The sequence below is a fragment of the Paramisgurnus dabryanus genome, chromosome 7 (assembly GCF_030506205.2).
Source record: "Paramisgurnus dabryanus chromosome 7, PD_genome_1.1, whole genome shotgun sequence".
Taxonomy (NCBI): Eukaryota; Metazoa; Chordata; class Actinopteri; order Cypriniformes; family Cobitidae; genus Paramisgurnus; species Paramisgurnus dabryanus.
The window spans coordinates 39,496,214-39,515,049 of record NC_133343.1 but is presented as its reverse complement, the minus strand read 5'-3'; positions in this window follow the sequence as shown (position 1 = coordinate 39,515,049).

The following is an 18,836-nucleotide window of genomic DNA, read 5'->3' as shown; positions in this document are numbered from 1 at the left end:
CTCCATCCGTCTCAAGAAATCCGATAATGACTCTCTAGGAGACTGGCGTAGTAGTCGAAAAGCAAAATACAAGTCTTCTCCAGACTCGGAGGATCCAAACGTGCTTTCCAGCGCTTCCAGGTACTGCAGAGCACTGGCATCAGGGCTAGAAAGACGAACAGCTTTTATGATATCAAGTGCTGATCCCTTTAAACTTTCTACAACTCTCCGACGTTTTTCTTTCTCAGAGCAGTCACATTCCGTTATCATTATTCTGGCCTGCTCGATCCAATGTTCCATGGTTTCCTCTCCTGCGGGGGTGGGAACAGTACCAGAGAAGGTACGTAAACGACGGTAAGCATTGCTGTCACTTTGTGGTTTCACTGTTTTTTCTAGGATCTCACCCACAGCACGAATAATTGACTCAGGGGAACTGGTATTGGAACCAAGAGAAGGAAACAGAGCTTGTAAATCAGTTATAGACTTTCCCTCATCCATGAGAAACTTTGACAGCTTATCTGTGAATCCTACAGGGGCAGCAGGTGGTGAGTTGGTGGAAACAACTATCTCCCAGGCCTCCTCACCATCTCCAAGCAGAAGTTTAGTAGGACAACGTGTGGCATCTATGACTTCTCGACACTCACACAAAACTAATAGAGTAGTTGAGGTGGGCCCATGTCTTTTATCTCGAACACGCACTCTTCCAAAGGCTTTTACACTTTGTGCCACTTCCTCAATTTGTGCCACTTCAGTAGTTGCTGGTACTCCAGTCAGCAGCAGCTCATGACTCGGGTCAATCCCTACCTCACTACACCAGCTGGTAAGTTCAGTTTGAAGGAGAAGGTTATTTCTGAAAGACATGCTTCAAGAGTTTACAAGTAAGTGCAAGAAAGGGTTAAATTTTCTTTTCCAATATCAACTTGAGGGTATTAACACAGATTTATGTCAGTCTTCTTTTAGGGTACCAGAGGAAAGAAGAGCTTCCCCGTACTGGCCACCATTTTGTGTTGCGCCCCCTGCCCTACTTAGCTGTGTCAAGACTAAGATCTTTAGGGTGGAGCGACGGGTTCTTTAACTGGGGTCTCTCGACTATATGACTCTCACTACTCTGATACCTTAACTCTTAAAAACACAATAAAAAGAAACCTTTTAGAAAAAAAACCAATGTCCAAGTATTTATTTTTTGTAATATGAAATAGATTTAGATATGAATTATAGAATATATATATATATATATATATATATATAATATTAAATAGGAAATATTTATAACAATATATAGGTATGAATAACAATAATCAATATATAGTATACTAACCAAATGAGCACGTATTAAATTCAATTACACTCACTTACTGAGAAAACTCAATGTAAACAGTTCAAATGTATCACACTGTAATACACACAGTAATACCCAGCAATGAATATTTTCTCAAATGAAATATTTACACACTTACACTTTTAAGAATTGTTGTAACGGTGCAACTGTAAACTCTAAACAACACTTAAAGTACACAAAGTTTAAATGTGAACACCAAAATATTAGTGGGCCCACTCACACACGTAAACACTCACACACAACCCCACCCGATGCAGGCCTGTGTTGTTGCTTGTGTGCGTTGTGGCCTTTGAAACGTTAAAATGGCCTCTTCACTCAAATGAGCCAAAACAAATTCAATAACCACAGGTACCTGTGCTCCAGTGATCACTCAAACCACAACCGGAGACATCACACGATCCTCAGTGAATCTCGGTCCTTTCCTCGCGACCCAAGGCAAACTGAACAGTCTTGATGATGCGAGTTGTCCAAGGAGTTTGTTTCACTCACGCGATCACTTGTTTACACGACTGTAACTCAGACTGATCTCTCGAAGTGTCCCACGCAAAGTAATAGATAGCACAACACACTGCAATACACTGAATGCAGTATATTAGTCACTGCAGTCCGTAACAACGCGAACAGGAGAGTGCAGTCTGTATTTAAATGCTAAGACGGCTCATCAACTACTGATAAGACAAATAAAGTGGTTTGTTAACCCATCTGCTGGGTTAACATGAAGGCATAAACAAACAAAACACTTTCTCATAAAACAAAACCCATATAACACGCGATTAGCGGTTATCTCTCAACTCTTCTCTCTGGCGCGAGCGTATCTGCCCCGCTCTCTCTCGAACGCAGTTCGTCTCTCCTCTCTCATTTTGATTGACTCAATTAACCACCAATCACATTACACTCTCATATGCATGGGTGGGTTTAAAATAATAAGCATCCTATCACATAAAATACAATCAAACTAGACAGTAACCCGCACATGTTTTCCAAGTGCATTTAAACCAAACTTTAGCGTTTACACGGGGTTTCTTAAAGGGATACACACACATTTTCAGCTCACTTTAAAATGTGAATCTTTGTAAACAAAACACAGTTTAATGAATAGTTTTCTTAAACCTTATTATAAAACAAGCTGATATATATGAACTAGGACAGTTATTTAAAATAAACTTCTAAATAAGAGTAACTATAGCTTTTATATAAAAATATTACTAGTATTATAAACATGACTAGTAAGAGGGTTACATGTTTTTTTTTAAATATGCTCTGTAAACCTAGCAATATGTCTTTGCATTCAGATGATGCCACGAGTGCACCAAAAGAGAGCGCATTCAGCCATCGTTGTCAGTTTTTGAATGCGATAGCCTACGCTAAAACGTGTCTTTATAGGAACATTCTTTATAGGCTAAATGTCGGTTAAATAGCTAGTTCAGTTAAAAGTTTTTTTTTTTTTTTACATAGCATTAGATACAAACCTACGTTTTCCCTTCATTCATATTTTGCTAATAATTAGTGACAGATGTCGTAGGGAAAAAATGGTTGGATAAAGCATTCTACGCGGTGAAACAGAGTGTGTCCCTAATAAATTTTTTGTGGGTGGGGGACAAAAAAAAACAATGCCACGCAGAACTCTATTTTAAACCTTAGGTGTGTGTGTGTGTGTGTGTGTGTGTGTGTGTGTGTGTGTGTGTGTGTGTGTGTGTGTGTGTGTGTGTGTGTGTGTGTGTCCCTAATAAATAATAATAAAAAAAGAAATAAAATTAAAAAGTCCGACTGTAAGCAAATGAGATCTTACATGGAAGCACAGTGCTATTCGCACCCTTATTAAAAGGGCTGTATCTGTTACCACAATAGTACTTGTTCTGTTTAAAATTATTTATTAGATATTAATATAGCAATGATGGCAAAAATAAGTAATAATATAAACTTCAAAAGGCAATTCACAATGGTATGAGTCCTAACTAAATATTGAAAAGATGATTTCACATGGCATAAATTATTAAAACGTGCAAATAGTCATTGAACAACATCAAACAATATTATTAACAATATTATGACATGCACATTGGGTGAAGATCATTCGGCTAAACTTTTAACAAGCGTGTGCTACAATTAAGAGTCATTCTGTAAGCGACTTTTCAGCACTTGACAAACGGATAGCCACTGCTGCGTGGGATATATTTAAGTCCATTTTTTGTACAGCTGCGCATGAAAGAATAACTAACGTTCATTAAGTAGCTCGTAGAAAGCGCTCTTAAGTGCTAAGTTCAATTTTACCAGGAAACACAGCCCAGTCCGCCCGTTCCTGTCCAATGTAGGGTACATTTTTATTTATATTTTTACTCTTAAATTTACAAGAGTCGGACTGTAGAATGCATGATTGCTCTGTCATATATATGCACAACCTTATTAAAATGTCTGTAATCTGTTACCACAATAGTACTTGATCTGTTTAAAATGATTTAATTGACATATGTCTGCTAAGGTATTAAATAAAAAATTAAAATTTGTCCTAATCCCGTTCCTCATATTTTGTATTTTTGATCTGAATGTACAACCCCAAATCACAAAAAGTTGGGACATTGTAGAAATTGTGAGTAAAAAAAGAATGGAATAATTTATAAATCTGATAAACTGATATTTTATTCACAGTAGAATAGAGATAACATATCAAATGTTGAAAGTGATACATTTTGGAATGTCATGCCAAATATTGGCTCATTTTGGATTTCATGAGAGCTACACATTTCAAAAAAAGTTGGTACAGGTAGCAATAAGAGGCCGGAAAAGTTAAATGTACATATAAGGAACCGCTGGAGGAGGACCAATGTTTAGGAATAGGAATGTTGTCCTATTCTTGTCTAATACAGACTTCTAGTTGCTCAACTGTCTTAGATCTTCTTTGTCGCATCTTCCTCTTTATGATGCACCAAATGCTTTCTATGGGTGAAGATCTGGACTGCAGGCTGGCCATTTCAGTACCCGGATCGTTCTTCTATGCAGCCATGATGTTGTAATTGATGCAGTATGTGGTCTGGCATTGTCATGTTGGAAAATGCAAGGTCTTCCCTGAAAGAGACGATGTCTGAATGGGAGCATATGTTGCTCTAAAACTTGGATAAACCTTTCAGCATTGATGGTGCCTTTCCAGATGTGTAAGCTACCCATGCCATACGCACTTATGCAACCCCAAACCATCAGAGATGCAGTTTTCTGAACTGAGCGCTAATAACAACTTGGGTTGTCATTGTCCTCTTTAGTCCAGATGAAATGGCATCCCAGTTTTCCAAAAATAACTTCAAATTTTGTTTTGTTGGACCACAGAACAGTTTTCCACTTTGCCAAAGTCCATTTTAAATGAGCCTTGCCAGGGAAAACGCCTGTGCTTCTGGATCATGTTTAGATATGGCTTCTTGTTTCACCTATAGAGTTTTAGCTGGCAACGGTGAATGACACGATGGATTGTGTTTACCGACAATGTTTTCTGGAAGTATTCCAGAGCCCATGTTATGATTTCTATTACAGTAGCATTCCTGTATGTGATGCAGTGCCGTCTAAGGGCCCGAAGATCACGGGCATCAAGTATGGTTTTCCAGCCTTGACCCTTACGCACAGAGATCGTTCCAGATTCTCTGAATCTTTAGATGATATTATGCACTGTAGATGTTGATAACTTCAAACTCTTTGCAATTTTTCTCTGAGAAACTCAGAAAACTATTTTTCGCCGCTGCATTTGGGGAATTGGTGATTCCCTGCCCATCTTGACTTCTGACAGACACTGCCACTCTGACAGGCTTTTTTATACCCAATCATGTTGCCAATTGACCTAATAAGTTGCAAATTGGTCCTTCAACTGTTCCTTATATGTACATTTAAATTTTCTGGCCTCTTATTGCTACCTGTCCCAACTTTTTTTGTAATGTGTAGCTCTCATGAAATCCAAAATGAGCCAATATTTGGCATGACATTTCAAAATTTCTTACTTTCAACATTTGATATGTTATCTATATTCTACTGTGAATAAAATATAAGTTTATGAGATTTGTAAATTATTCCATTCCTTTTTTACCCACAATTTCTACAGTGTCCCAACTTTTTCTGATTTGGGGTTGTACAAAAAAAATAAAAAAAACAAGTCGTTATTCGTTTTATCATTATTGTTTTCAATTTGAAAAATCGATTGAACGAAAGATACACGGATTCTTAAGCCTTTATAGAATTAGAAGACATCAGTGACGGCTATTCCGGGCAGTTGACAATTATACATTATACTTTCATTATTGTAATTCATTTTGTAAATGAATTACAATAATTTAAGTATAATGTATTTCTGTTATGCATATTCTTTATGTAACACATTTGAGAATGAATTTATTAGAAATCGTTTTAACATTTAGTAGAGAATGAAAGTTTTAATGAACATTTATTAAAACGAAACATTTTATTTTAATGTTATAGTGATGTAAAACATCGACCAGGTCGCGCAGCTCAGATGTTTGTGATTGCAACGAAATGTAGGCTATTATAGGCCTAGGGACAACCGTCATTTATGAAAAGAACAAATTACTGTATTAAAATGATTTATTCATTATTTTTCTATACAAAAAGTTCAGTTTTAAAACCTTTACTCCAATGAAATAAGCAAACAATGCATGATTAAGTGAAAAAACAAACATTTATTCAACGTAGTCAGTGCCGAAATGGTCAGCTGTAGGCATCGTCGCCGTTTGCAGTCGAGAAGTTGGGTTTACGTTTACGAGTTATGAAACTTGCGCTTTTGGACAGGTTCGCTCGTTGACCAGGCTGAGGGCAGTATATTGTAAAGATTCAAAAACTGGTGTACGTGTGAGAAACACGAGCGCATTTGCCTGACAAGGTGTAGGTTAAGCACAATTGAACCAACAACTGATTTGGAAGTTCCGGAGGAAGGCGGCGAGCAGGAAAACCAACAAGCATTTACGGATTTCCTGCGAGTTGTGCTTTCGGAACGGACGAGCAGCGGGATAGCACAGAGGCGGCGAAACGTGTGCTGGTTGGGTGGTTTGATCGGAGTTATGGGTTGTGTTAAGAAGCTTGTTTAACTTGAAATGTTTAACCTAATATGATTTTCAATAAATGTTCATCATATCTGTCTGCTTACTTCACTTGAGTGAAGGTTTTAGAATCAAATGTTATATTGTTTTTGGCATGGAAAAAGGTTATCCTTAACATAGGATATGTTTTTATAAAATTGTATATAAAATATATAAAAATTGTAACTTTAATTGCAACCACTTTAGTAAATTGAAAAAATCACTTCTTCAATGCCTATGGAGGACCACAAGAATTTGTAAATGCAATTTAGAATGATGAACTTATTGAGTGTTTTATGTTGTTTTTGTAAATTGTTATATTATTTTGAATATTTATTAATGGATTAATATTTCATTTCTACGTTATTTTTATAATCTCACTTTTTATTGCCTAATAAAATGTTACATAATGATTTTTTTGTAACTTTGTCTATTTATTTATAGATTAATTAATTAATTTTTAAACAAATCTATTAATTACAATTTTATTGTCCATGTAGTTATTAAATATTGCAGTTCTTTATTACATTTTGCATGACTCTTGTGGCCCTCCGTATGCACCTACGAATACGGATTAAAAAATTATATTTCTGATTAAAATATATTACATTATTATTTACATGGCTGAAATTCGTGAAACTGCGGGGCTGTACGTGACTGGTTTAAACGAATAACTGTAAACCTGTCGAGGCATTTATCTGTTGATCTATTGGGTTTAGTATTTGAAGGTTTTAATTTATAAGGCGCATTTTATTATTATTGTTGTTGTTGTTATTATCATCATCAAAGGATTTATAATTTATGCGATTTTGCCTTTCCATGAGGGTTTTAATGTCTTTTTAAAAAAGTATTTCGAGGTTTACTTGTTATGTGATGTGACTTGTATATGGAGTTAAATCACTTAAAATTGAATGCCAGTATGTTCTTGTTAGTGTTCAATGTTTTATGCAAATGTCTCTGAATTATATGTAATAAGAAATTGCATATTTCCAATTTAATTTTAAATATTGAAATGTTTGTTTGTATCCATATAATGTTAGCATGCCAGTCTACTAGGGTAAATGATATCAATTTGTCCTAATTTCAGTGTCATTTGCTAATGATAATGTAAAAAAAAAACAGTATTTAGGAATTTTTCTTTTAATGTTTTTTAGACTTAGCCTAAGGTTTATTTTTGAATGAAGCTGCAAGAAACTATATGTTACACTGATTTGATGTATTTCATTGAAATATATTGTAAGGTGTTATTTTCACTTAACGTTTACTTAACATTAAGCTAATATCGCCACAATATTAGATTTTTGTCAATGAATGCGACTGAGGGTCATACTTCATTTTACAGGTTTAAACTCTGACCATCCATCTCATAACTCATGATACAAATGAAATCATTGCTGTCACAAAAAAAATTCTAAATAAAATATTACCAATGTTTAAAGTGCCCATATTATGAAAAACTCACTTTTTCTGGGTTTTGGGGTGTTATTTTGTGTCTCTGATGCTCCCACACGCATACAAACTTGGAAAAAAATCCATCCATGCTGTTTTGAGTGAGATACAGGTTTCTGAATGTCCTCTGCCTTGAGTCTCAGATTGCGGGAGTTCAAACTCAGCTCCGTTGTGACGTAACAAAAAGTTTCGTCACATTCAGTTTGAATTTTCCCGCCCACCACCCCACTCGCAGGTCTCCACCCACCAGGTAGCTAGAGAGCATAGAGCAGTCACTTGAATGAGACCCTCTGTGCTGTTATCATCTCTCACGGAAATAACAGCGCTATTTGGATATTATGGATTATACTCCCACCTACTTTTAAAAACAAAGTTTTAACGCGTGGTTATTGGAACCCGGAGTAATCTTATATACAGTGTGTTATGACGCAAACAGTCCTCAGATTGTAGGCGATAAGACCTTCATGCGAAATCTGATGTAAACAACAGACTATGTATCTTTATTTCACGGAGTATAAGCATTTGTGGACAAAATTGGTAATTGGATGTATTTGATTGGACTTTCATGGATCATTCGCACATCTGAAACAGACTGGATTCGATTCGCGATCTTTGTATATCAACAAAAAAAGGTAAGAAGTCACGTTGTATTTTGCATGTTGTCATCTTCTGTCACAAAATACTACATTTATGATGCTAGAGCTAAAAGCTTTTTGCCAAACTAACCGAGACCGTACGCCCCGGCTTTTCTGACGAGGCGAGCCTCTAATAACTTTAAGGTCCGCATAGATATATAAGTTACACGGTCCGGACCTCCCGCTAGCTTCTAGCAATTAGCACGCGGTCCACAAGCAGTATACATCCCCCGCCGGGTCTTAATTTCTGTAATTTGCGAAAATAATGCGTTTGAAAATGTTTTATAATGGGAATATGTTAGCATTGTCCAGGGAAAACGAGTTTATTGTTGTGACTGCTAACGTAACATCACAATTTACTCTGGAATCATTGTGTGTCATGAGTTTCTTTTCCTGTAGTGTACTTATTAGTGATACTTTTCTGCATGATTTGTCTGTTGGCAACATAAACCGTTAATAATAATAATATATAAAATAATAACACAGTATGGTCTGTACTGCTCACGATACCACTGAGCATGCGCACGATCACATGACGTTAGTAGTGGGGCGTGATCAAAGGAGCAGTAGCTCATAAATATGTAAGACTAGCTCAAAACGGCACAATCTAAACTGCCCTGAAAAAGAGGCTACTAGAGATGGGTAACAATCTTTTCCTACAAGCTTTTTCGAGCAAACAACTTTTGAAACATGCTTGATGGAACTCATACACCGATATAACTTGTGGAAAAGCAGTCATAAGATGGGCACTTTAAGAACAACGCATTGTGCAGCTGCTGTTTTCCATCTTGCTCTTTTGGTAAAGCGCGTCTTGTGCAACTTTGAATGCTCTCACTAGAGTGTTGCCCACAGCGCCGCTACTGGCCGGTGGGCTGAATCAACGTATAGGATTTGATAAATCGATATTGAATTTTAAAAAATCCAACGCACTGATGAATCGATATTTTTACCCAGCCATAATTATCAGCGTCATCGATGTCTACGATCCCACACACTAATAAGCTGTTTGCAAAATACAGCATTAGATCTGCTTTACTGAATAGAAATAAAAGCAATATAAGAGTAACAGAAATATAAAACAGAAACATGTGATGTTTATAGGTCACGGTTCTCACCTTGGTGCAGTACGTAACTTTACTTGTAGGTTACAGACTATAAAATTCTCAAGTCTTTGTTAAATATATCTGTATTAAAGAAATTTTAAAATCTGCCTGAATCAAACTTACAATATATATACACACTATATATAATTCTAGATTAGCCTACTTTGATAACATATTAATATAAAACACTTATTTTTGGTTTACAAACTTTTACACCTAGACTATCTTTTTACATTTGACTTATTTACCACATTTAAGAATTCATTTATAATAAATATTATATATGAAACCCCATTTATAAGACAATGCAGACAATACAAATAGGATCAAGTGAATTTGTTTAATTTTTTTTAAAGGTTTAATAAACGTTTGATGAACACGTAAAACACTTGTATTTAAAAAAAGAAAAAATATGAATGGAAATCCACAACCAAAGGTGAAATCAACATCTGTATTTTAAGCCTCCAAACCAGATATCAGAACTAGAGATGCGCGGATGGGCTATTATTTTATCCGCAACCGCATCACAAAACTCATCATCCGTCCGCCATCCATCCGCACCAACGTTTCTGACCAGTTTTCAAAACCGCACCCGCCCGCCATCCGCTGACTGGGCGATGCAAGACGCTGCTGATGACAGCCGCGAGACTAGAAAGCTCTAGAATATCAGCAGTGAACTCAGTCTCCGATCGGCGCACACGGGACAAAAATAAATAAATAAATAAGTAATGCCTAAATTAAACGCACAAATTACATAGTCTGCACTGGTGTCATCCTGATTTACCACTTTGTAAAACTTATTCCAGGCAAACATTTTCTGACCTTCTATTTCCTTTGTTTTTAATTCTCATTTTTTGAGGCGTTGATAAGAGCTATGTCAAAATGCGTCCTCATTTCTCTGCGCTGTTAATGATAGAACGAATGGATTCTTAACATGCCGAGGCTATCCCAAACAATTAAAACCTTTATTAAATAAAAGTGTATTAGAAAACTTTTTCTTGTCACTGTTTTAGTATTATAAGTTATGTTTTGTGTTAATATTATTATGTTTATGTTGCGTATATTTGCAACATAAGGTTGATTATTTGATATACTGTTGAATAGTTTAATCTACATCAATGTGTCATATTTTCTAAAATAAATTAATATTTTTGATTACATATTTATTTTAATAAGTCAGAAATGTCTCCGCTGTTTTCTGCTGACAGGCGCGGTGGGAGCTACTGGGGGCGCGTGCAACAGGTGACGCAAATTATGGGTCCTCAGAAGGCTAGACCGTCTCATTTCAGTTCTCTTTGAGAACTTCTGAGGCTGCCACCCTGAAAGACAGAGTGCTCACCTTTTAAGGTTGCATGCTTAGAAGGACACAGCTAACAAGCAGTCGATCCGCCACCCGCCCGAATCTAATTAAAATATTATTTTTCGTCACGTCATCCGCCCGATCCGCGGTTTATCCGCGGAGTCCGCGGCTGTAACCGCCAACCGCGCATCTCTAATCAGAACTGCGTTGCCTTCTCCACAACCGAAGGTGAAATAAACATCTGTATGTGACAGGATTAGCAAAGCCCGTCCTGCTCTTGGATTGGTTGGTCGTTGTGTTCATTGATCAGCCTATCACTGGGCAGGGGGATGTATAAATTTGACTGCGAAGCAGTATGGTGTTATGCGTTACGCCCCCTTTCTGCGTCATCTCGAGTCGCCGGTCAGGTATGTGTTGGTTATGTTGGTTGAGGGTTGGTAGTGTGCTGTGTCTTATTAGTATTTTCCTTGTCTAGAGTTGTTTATTTGGACACACCTTGCGACTGGAGCTTGGTTGACGTGTTCCCTCTCGACAGGTAAGTGAAACAGCTATAATGCGTTTTCGTGTAAAGACTGCATGTGTAATTAGAATGCGTCTGTTTGTGTATAGTTTGAAGTGAGTCTGCGGGAGACTTTAACAGTACAGACCGTTGCCTGATGTTACCCGGTGCCGTTGTGTGCTGTGAGATCTCTTTATTTGAGTGAGCCCACGGGTGCACAGAGTGCGGTGTACGTGATTTGTGGGGAGATCGCACACATACGCAGTGTTTCCGCTATATACATTCAACCGCGGCGGCCCGCCACGCCTAAAACATCCCCGCCACGCCTGCGGTTGTGGATAGAAGGGATACAGCAAACGAAATCTCGCCGGATGAGCACTGTTTAATCCTAATCCTTCACCCAAACCCAACTCTAAACACAAAATTTCACAGGATTGTAGGATGTATGTGTATCTCATGTAGCCAGAGCCGCTGTTTTCATCCTAAAAATCCTACCTCCAAATCTAATCCTAAACTTTTTGGCATTTTCTGTATCCCTTCTAGACAAAACCCGCGGCGGAAGCTCGCAAAATAAATAAAGCTATACCGAAATGTCCGCCCAGCAAGAAAGAAAAAAAATCCTTTCTGGATTCGCGTTGTTCACTCATTTATAAATAAATCTCCTAAAATATCAATTTCCCCCATGGGTTTAGTTTCATGCACAAATATAGTAGTCAACATTTGAAGTGGATCAAAAACATTCATCAAATTTGTCCTAAAACAAGAACGGGTATTGGATATTGGTTTTAAGAAAACTTTTAGAGAAGGATTTGATCCACTTCAAATGTTGACTAGTGTAGATTTAAATCAACGGATGATGATTAGCTACGTCTCTGTTTTGAGAAATAATAATAAAATAAATAAGTCTACACGAAATATGTTATAATTATCAGATTGACAAAACGAATAAAAAAAGTATTTGAGTTTCTGTTCTTTTTTTGTGATGCGCTGTTAAACCAAAGCAGCAGAAAACACAATGTTTTTAATGATTTTAAATAAGCACAAGGTTTTCTCCTTATTGTGAGTTTACATAAATAAAAATACACAATTTACAGATTCAAATTTTATTTTACTTTTATCTGTCTGGCAATAAATTAAGGGTAATTTAAGTTGCAAGGTCATCACGCGTATGCTGTTCACAGGCGCATATACACGGACCCAGCGCGGGGCTGCGAGAAATGACATGATTAAACTTTCGATTTAACATGTTACGAGTTTTTTGGACATTCATTTGTAATCACTGTACTCATATTATCAACTTATCTGGCCATTAGTTATTCAGAATATAGGCTATAAGCGCAGCCCGCTGTTGACCGCTCAGCTGTCAGTCAATCTTCTGTGCTTTAGATCGACACTCACAAAGTTTCACATTAAATGATAAGATGTTTGTCCAAAAACAAAAGGCTAAATACTGAATACAACTCATATAGGACTGCAAGACATTAGTCGAATCTGTTTGGAAGGAAACTTATTCCCGTGGAAGAGAAGAACGTTGGTAATAAAAACTGGAGGCAGACGGTGAGACTGTTTCATCTGTTTTCAGACGAAACAACAGGGTCGGGGTACCCGCGGGTGAAACTTCTAATATTTGATGTAACGGGTGTAATAATATTAACGTGTTATATGCGTTGTAGATCCAGGTCGGGACTCAATATGCGAGCGTGAACTGCGGGTCTAACATCCAAGAACAGAATTCGACTCGATTCCGACAGGTAACAGTTTTTAAATGTCCCCGTGCTTATTTGTGTTTAAGATCTGTCTGCGAAGAGCATAAAGGTTTCTATAACTGCGCGATTTGCGGTGTGACCGGGTCGGGCTCTTTATGTCAAACAGCCCGGGTGTGGAATAAATTGCTGCTGATGTCGGGTGTTCTGTCAATCACAGTGGTGCGGATTATCAAACAGGACTGTGCGTGACTTTGCAACAGCTCTGTAATGCTAAACCCGAGCACGAACTTGCACACTACATTAAAACTACAATGAAAGATCCGTATGAAGCTATAAAACGTACGTATTTTTTAAGAAAATACAGTTTTGATCAAACATAGAAAAGCAATATGCTATAAATATAAGGAAAAGTAAATGAAAATGATAAAAAACACATGTTATTTACTGTAGCCTATTTTCTACATTAAAAAAAATAATGTACATTTATAATCATCATGGGCGCCCCCTGCCGCCACAGCTGGAAAAAATCCTAGAGGAAACACTGCATACGGTACGTGGTTTTAGAGTTCTAACCGTGCTATAGTTCCAAATGGTAGGTTGTATGATACTGTTAATTCTATTATAGATCGTGTTGTCTCGTATCAGCGGCTCCTGTTTCCCTGTACACATTAATCCCAGATTGACAGAACGAGCCTGCAGCTTTCTGCCTTATCCTTGAATTTATCTGTGCTTCCGGATCGCTCATTCAACCGGTACGTGTTTTTAAAGCGTAATAAATTAATTTTTGTGCAGTCAGGGCTTCGTGTGAAGTATCGTCCAGAGGCGCTGTTGCTTTGCCTGTAATTTTGTGTGTGTGCGCGTGCGTGCGTGCGTGATTGAAGCTTATTGAACGTGATTGTGTTTCTTTAGTTTTTGTTGCTTTTCTTTTACGGTTATATTCGAGTGCTAAAGGTTTTTTGTTTCTTTTTGTTGAATGTTCTTTGATTTATTTTTGTATTTTCTTGACTCTAATTTATTGAGTTGTTTTGTTTATATGAAAGAGGGATATTAATATCCCTCTTTCCCTTTTTGGTTTTGGTTTGTTTTGATTTAATTGATGTGCTTATGTGTGAAGGGCACAGTGAGAAGTTAGGATGGGGGGGACCTTTGTGTTGACACACATAGTGTGTTGTGATCCCACCAGTGACTTTGTGACCATTCCTAAGTGTAATATACTATCTTTTTGTTACAGGAGCTGAGTGCTGAAGGCGGGGTGGATTTTGGTGGTGGTATTGCTTCACGAGTGCTGTTCTGTGTGCAGTGGTGTGTGTGAGTGAGTGTTTCCACACAGGTGTAACCAAAATTTTGCTGTGCTGTGGAGGCCTATTAGTGCCCTTATTCCCTGCTGTCACGCCTCGGCTCCTGCTTTTACACCTATAGAGGTATCTGAGGATGGAGGTCACCTGTAGTACATCTTATTAAATTGATTGTGTTTGTGATTTCATTGTGTGCATAATACTCTTTTTATATTTAATAAAATTTCATACTTATTTTACCCACTTCTTCTGCCAATTCTTTAGTACAGGAACCTGTGTTGCCTAAGTGCAAGTTATTATCTCTGGCCAAGTGCCAGGGTGGCGTAGTCGCTATATATATTCTATCAGCCCTCTGTGTTTCATGCCACATGTATTTAAAGCCTCCAGACCAGATATCAGAACTGCGTTGCCTTCTACACAACCGAAGGTGAAATCAACATCTGTATTTTAAGCCTCCGAACCAGATATCATAACTGCGTTGCCTTCTTCCACAACCACGTTCCCTTCTTCTGTTAGCTGTGCCCCGCCTTCTGCATCACTATTATACCTGTCTTCCGCGCTGAGAGCATGACTCCGTGCCTCCGACGAGCCAACTTCACAAGGACGAGTTGCCTCAATGGACATAAGGAAACCGCCCAGGTTCACTTTGAGGTCAAAGGCAGGGGACTGTAGAAAGTGATCCTCAATTGCCTCAGAGTAATTTGACAAATTGGTCAGGCCAGCGCCGCGCAGATAGGTGGACAGGGCCGAGCTGGTCAACACCACACTCTCATCTCTGCTGTCACTGGAGACAATAGCTTTACCTCCAAAAGAAGCAGAGAAATGAAGGGACTCCTGCTTCATCTTCCAGCCCTCACACCGGTGTATTGTGGACTTCTCCACGAACTCCCTCTGCTTATACTGACAACTAGAACATTTCCTTGAATAATCACTGCAATGCCCTTTATTTTGGCATTGTAAAGTGCTGTTGATTCCTCTTCAACACTACCTTCTCCCTCCTCCACCTCCAGATCAGCGATCTGATCTATGGTGCTGGATGGACCAGTACATAGACAGATACACCAATCTCTCTCTCGCGTGCATAGGTTCCTGAAGTTGTAAGAGTTGCCGACCTCTGCCGAGGTGACAAACCTGTCCCACAATGTCACCTTTATTTTTCCTGTCCTGTCACAGATCCACACCTCCTTAAGTTCACAGTCCATGCCATTTACGCTCACCACTTTATTTACACATCCGTGCACTCTAATCTGTCCATGGACCTCTCCCACCTAAACACACCACAAACACAACATTACTTTTCTGTCCATTATGATTATTATAAATAAAGCAGTCAGGAAAAGTCACCTTTGTAATTCATACCTTCTGCTTTGGACCAGGCGCTTTCACCTCCGCTATTGTCATTGCTTTGCAGCTTACGGGCACGGATCGCACAAACGGAAGACTGGTCACTTCCACGCTCGTCCTGTGAGAGCACAAGACATCAAATCCATATGGATCAGAAAAGCCTATAGTAAAAATCAAAACAGTTTTATGAAAACAGAGCCCACAGGCAATCCAGCACTGAATGACAACACATCAGTGAAGCTTTTCTATAAAAAGAACTAGGCTACTTACTTATACTGCGCCTGACGTTGCGCAGCCTTACAGCATTGCCATTCTTTTCGGCTTGACTGAAGATTGCTTGCTTTTACATGGAAAAAGCAACCACTCTATGGTACTCTGTCCTGGCGCTCTGAATAACAGCAGTAAAATATGGAGAATTGTTGCGACTCTGCCTTCTGGGTGAAACGTTATAAATGAACCCTTCGACCGCATCTTCACCCTCCTTTGGGATCTTAGCAGCCATTTCTGGGAAAGATGCCATGGTCCAATTTTCCTGTCTTGAACAAATGACAAAATATGCCAACTGAGACCTATTATACCTGTGATATGCTAATTCAGCTTAGACTGATAATTAGCCACTTATAGCAAGGGTCTATCACAATCACTTCTATCATTTGCAAAGGTTAAAGCAAAAAAAAATGCTAGGCCTGAAAATATTTGGGGGCAGACATGTTGTTGAAACTAACTAGTAATGTATCTGCCATCACTATTAACACCTGACAGGCTCAAACTAAATATTACAATGGGCTATTTGAATCACCTATATAAAGGTAACTCACTAAATATGGTGAAAAACAAAAAACTTTTTGTTGAACTTTTTTGTCATCTTTTACTATATGCCACAAAGTAAACCATGATCAGACTTACAAATTCAGTCACTTTGTGCATTTAAAGGTAAATACATAAATGTGGTGCACTTTGAAAGTAAAAATAAGTGACATAGATTATGAGGAATTTTATGTTCTTAAAAATTTTTGGTTATATGCATGGTAATAATAGGGCACACAAATGAGATTCACCATTGGTCAAAACATGTTTAATGGTTAATAATAAGTGGTGGCATTTAATACAGATTTATTATTACTGAACACCAAGCAACTTTTGCACCCTAAATTTGAAGTGGATTCTGTAAGCAGGGCTTAAAAACTAAAAAAATTATCAATCGTTTCACTCCGAGTAGAAACGATATTTTAACGTTTCTGTTTTTGCGTTCCTCATTGAACATTTACGTTCCGAAAACGGTTTACTTAGAAAAAATACCGGTTAATAACGTTATTTTAATTCAGGCTATACTTTAACAAATGCATGTATACAGACTAATTTTCACACAAAAATAATAACATAACACATGATATAACTAAACTTCAACATTTCATTAATTGTTAAAACCACAAAAGAAATACCTGCATTCATTTTAAGTATTAACAGCTGAAAAAAACGACCCGTTTTCAACCATGTCTTTTACTGGTTGAAACCGCAGCATACTCTGCTGGATGTTTATGTTAAATGTGCCTCTGTAAGTTACCTCAGTGATTCCCGGCTACTGTACTTCTCCCCCACATCCTTCAATATTGCAGACAGACTTGTTAAGACAGCGTGTTGTAAGAAAAATAATAACGAAAAGGAATTTCTTGGTGGCGACCCATCTAAAAAGTTATTGACAGTGGTATAAGTCCCCTGGCTTTTTTGAGTTACAGTTTGCATCTTCATATTTCCAAGCAAGTTTTAACTTAAACATACCTCTGAACATTTGATGGGTAGCTTTGTGGTTATTTAAGACAAATACTATCGTGCCGGAGACTCGATGACTGCTGCGCGGGCATTTCACTCACGCTATGTGTCAAAGTCACTCACGCTTGATGCGTCAAAGTCACATGTTGTACTGTTCAAATCATGATTGGTCACTGATAAGTACAATATTAAAGAAAACGATAAAATAACGTTATTAACCGGTTAATGGTAATTTTAAATAAACGTTTCTGTTCAGAACGATTAAAATTGATTTTGTTTTCGTTTTCGTTTTTGTTCCTGTTAAAATTTCGTTCGTTTCCGGTTTTCGTTTTCGTTCCTTGAACCGGTTCAGAGCCCTGACTGTAAGATTAAAGTTACATCATTCAAATGATGTTTAACTTTGACTTTTCAGACACCTAGGAATTTAGTCAAGTGCATTTGTCTTTTGCAAAGCATAAGTCAAGAGCTACACGTTTTACACACACATGCAGGCAAACCAGATCTACGAATGTGTGTGTGTGTGTGTCATTATATTATTCTGTAATTGCATGCGTTAACGCACACACACAAACCAGAAAAGTTATCACGGTTATCAATATTATCATGGTTTTGTTAAAATGAGATGGAAATGTTTAATAAGTTTACCGTGAATGAATAGAATAAATTATCGCTTAAAGGCGGAGTCCATGATGTTTGAAAGCCAATGTTGATATTTGAAATCACCTAAACAAACACGTCCCTACCCCAATAGAATCTGGACCTTCTGTTGATAGACCCTGCCCCACACATACGCAACCCGGCAAGGATGTCGGTTAGTAGACACGCTCCTTACTGCTGATTGGCTATAAGTGTGTTTTGGTAGTCGGCCTGTCTCCTTTTCCAAACTGTTTTTCAAACATCGTGGACTCCGCCTTTAAATGCCTTCTTGTGAAATAAACTATGTTCCATGTGCATGCCTGCGTCAAACTGACTCTGGCTGGACAGGATTTTCCAAAAGTTTTCAAAATCATGATAATCAAACATGGTTGTAATGATAATTTAATTTTAAATGATAATACTAACTGTCAGGACATTTTATCATGGTTAACTGTGATACCGGTAATCGTCCCATCACTAAACATGATAATTCAATAAATGTAGGAATAGTGGGTTAAGCAAAGTATATTGTTTAGAAGCCTGTGCAGCCCCAGTGGAGCTTTATGTCTAATAATGCCCCAGTTCAGTCCCTTAATTTTATGTAAAATGTCCCTTTTTTCAGTGACAGATCTGCAGTACAGAAGGTTCAGTTAAGCCTTAAAATGTTAAAATTTAAGTTATATGTACAACAAAAAAGTTGCTAAGATTGTTAAAG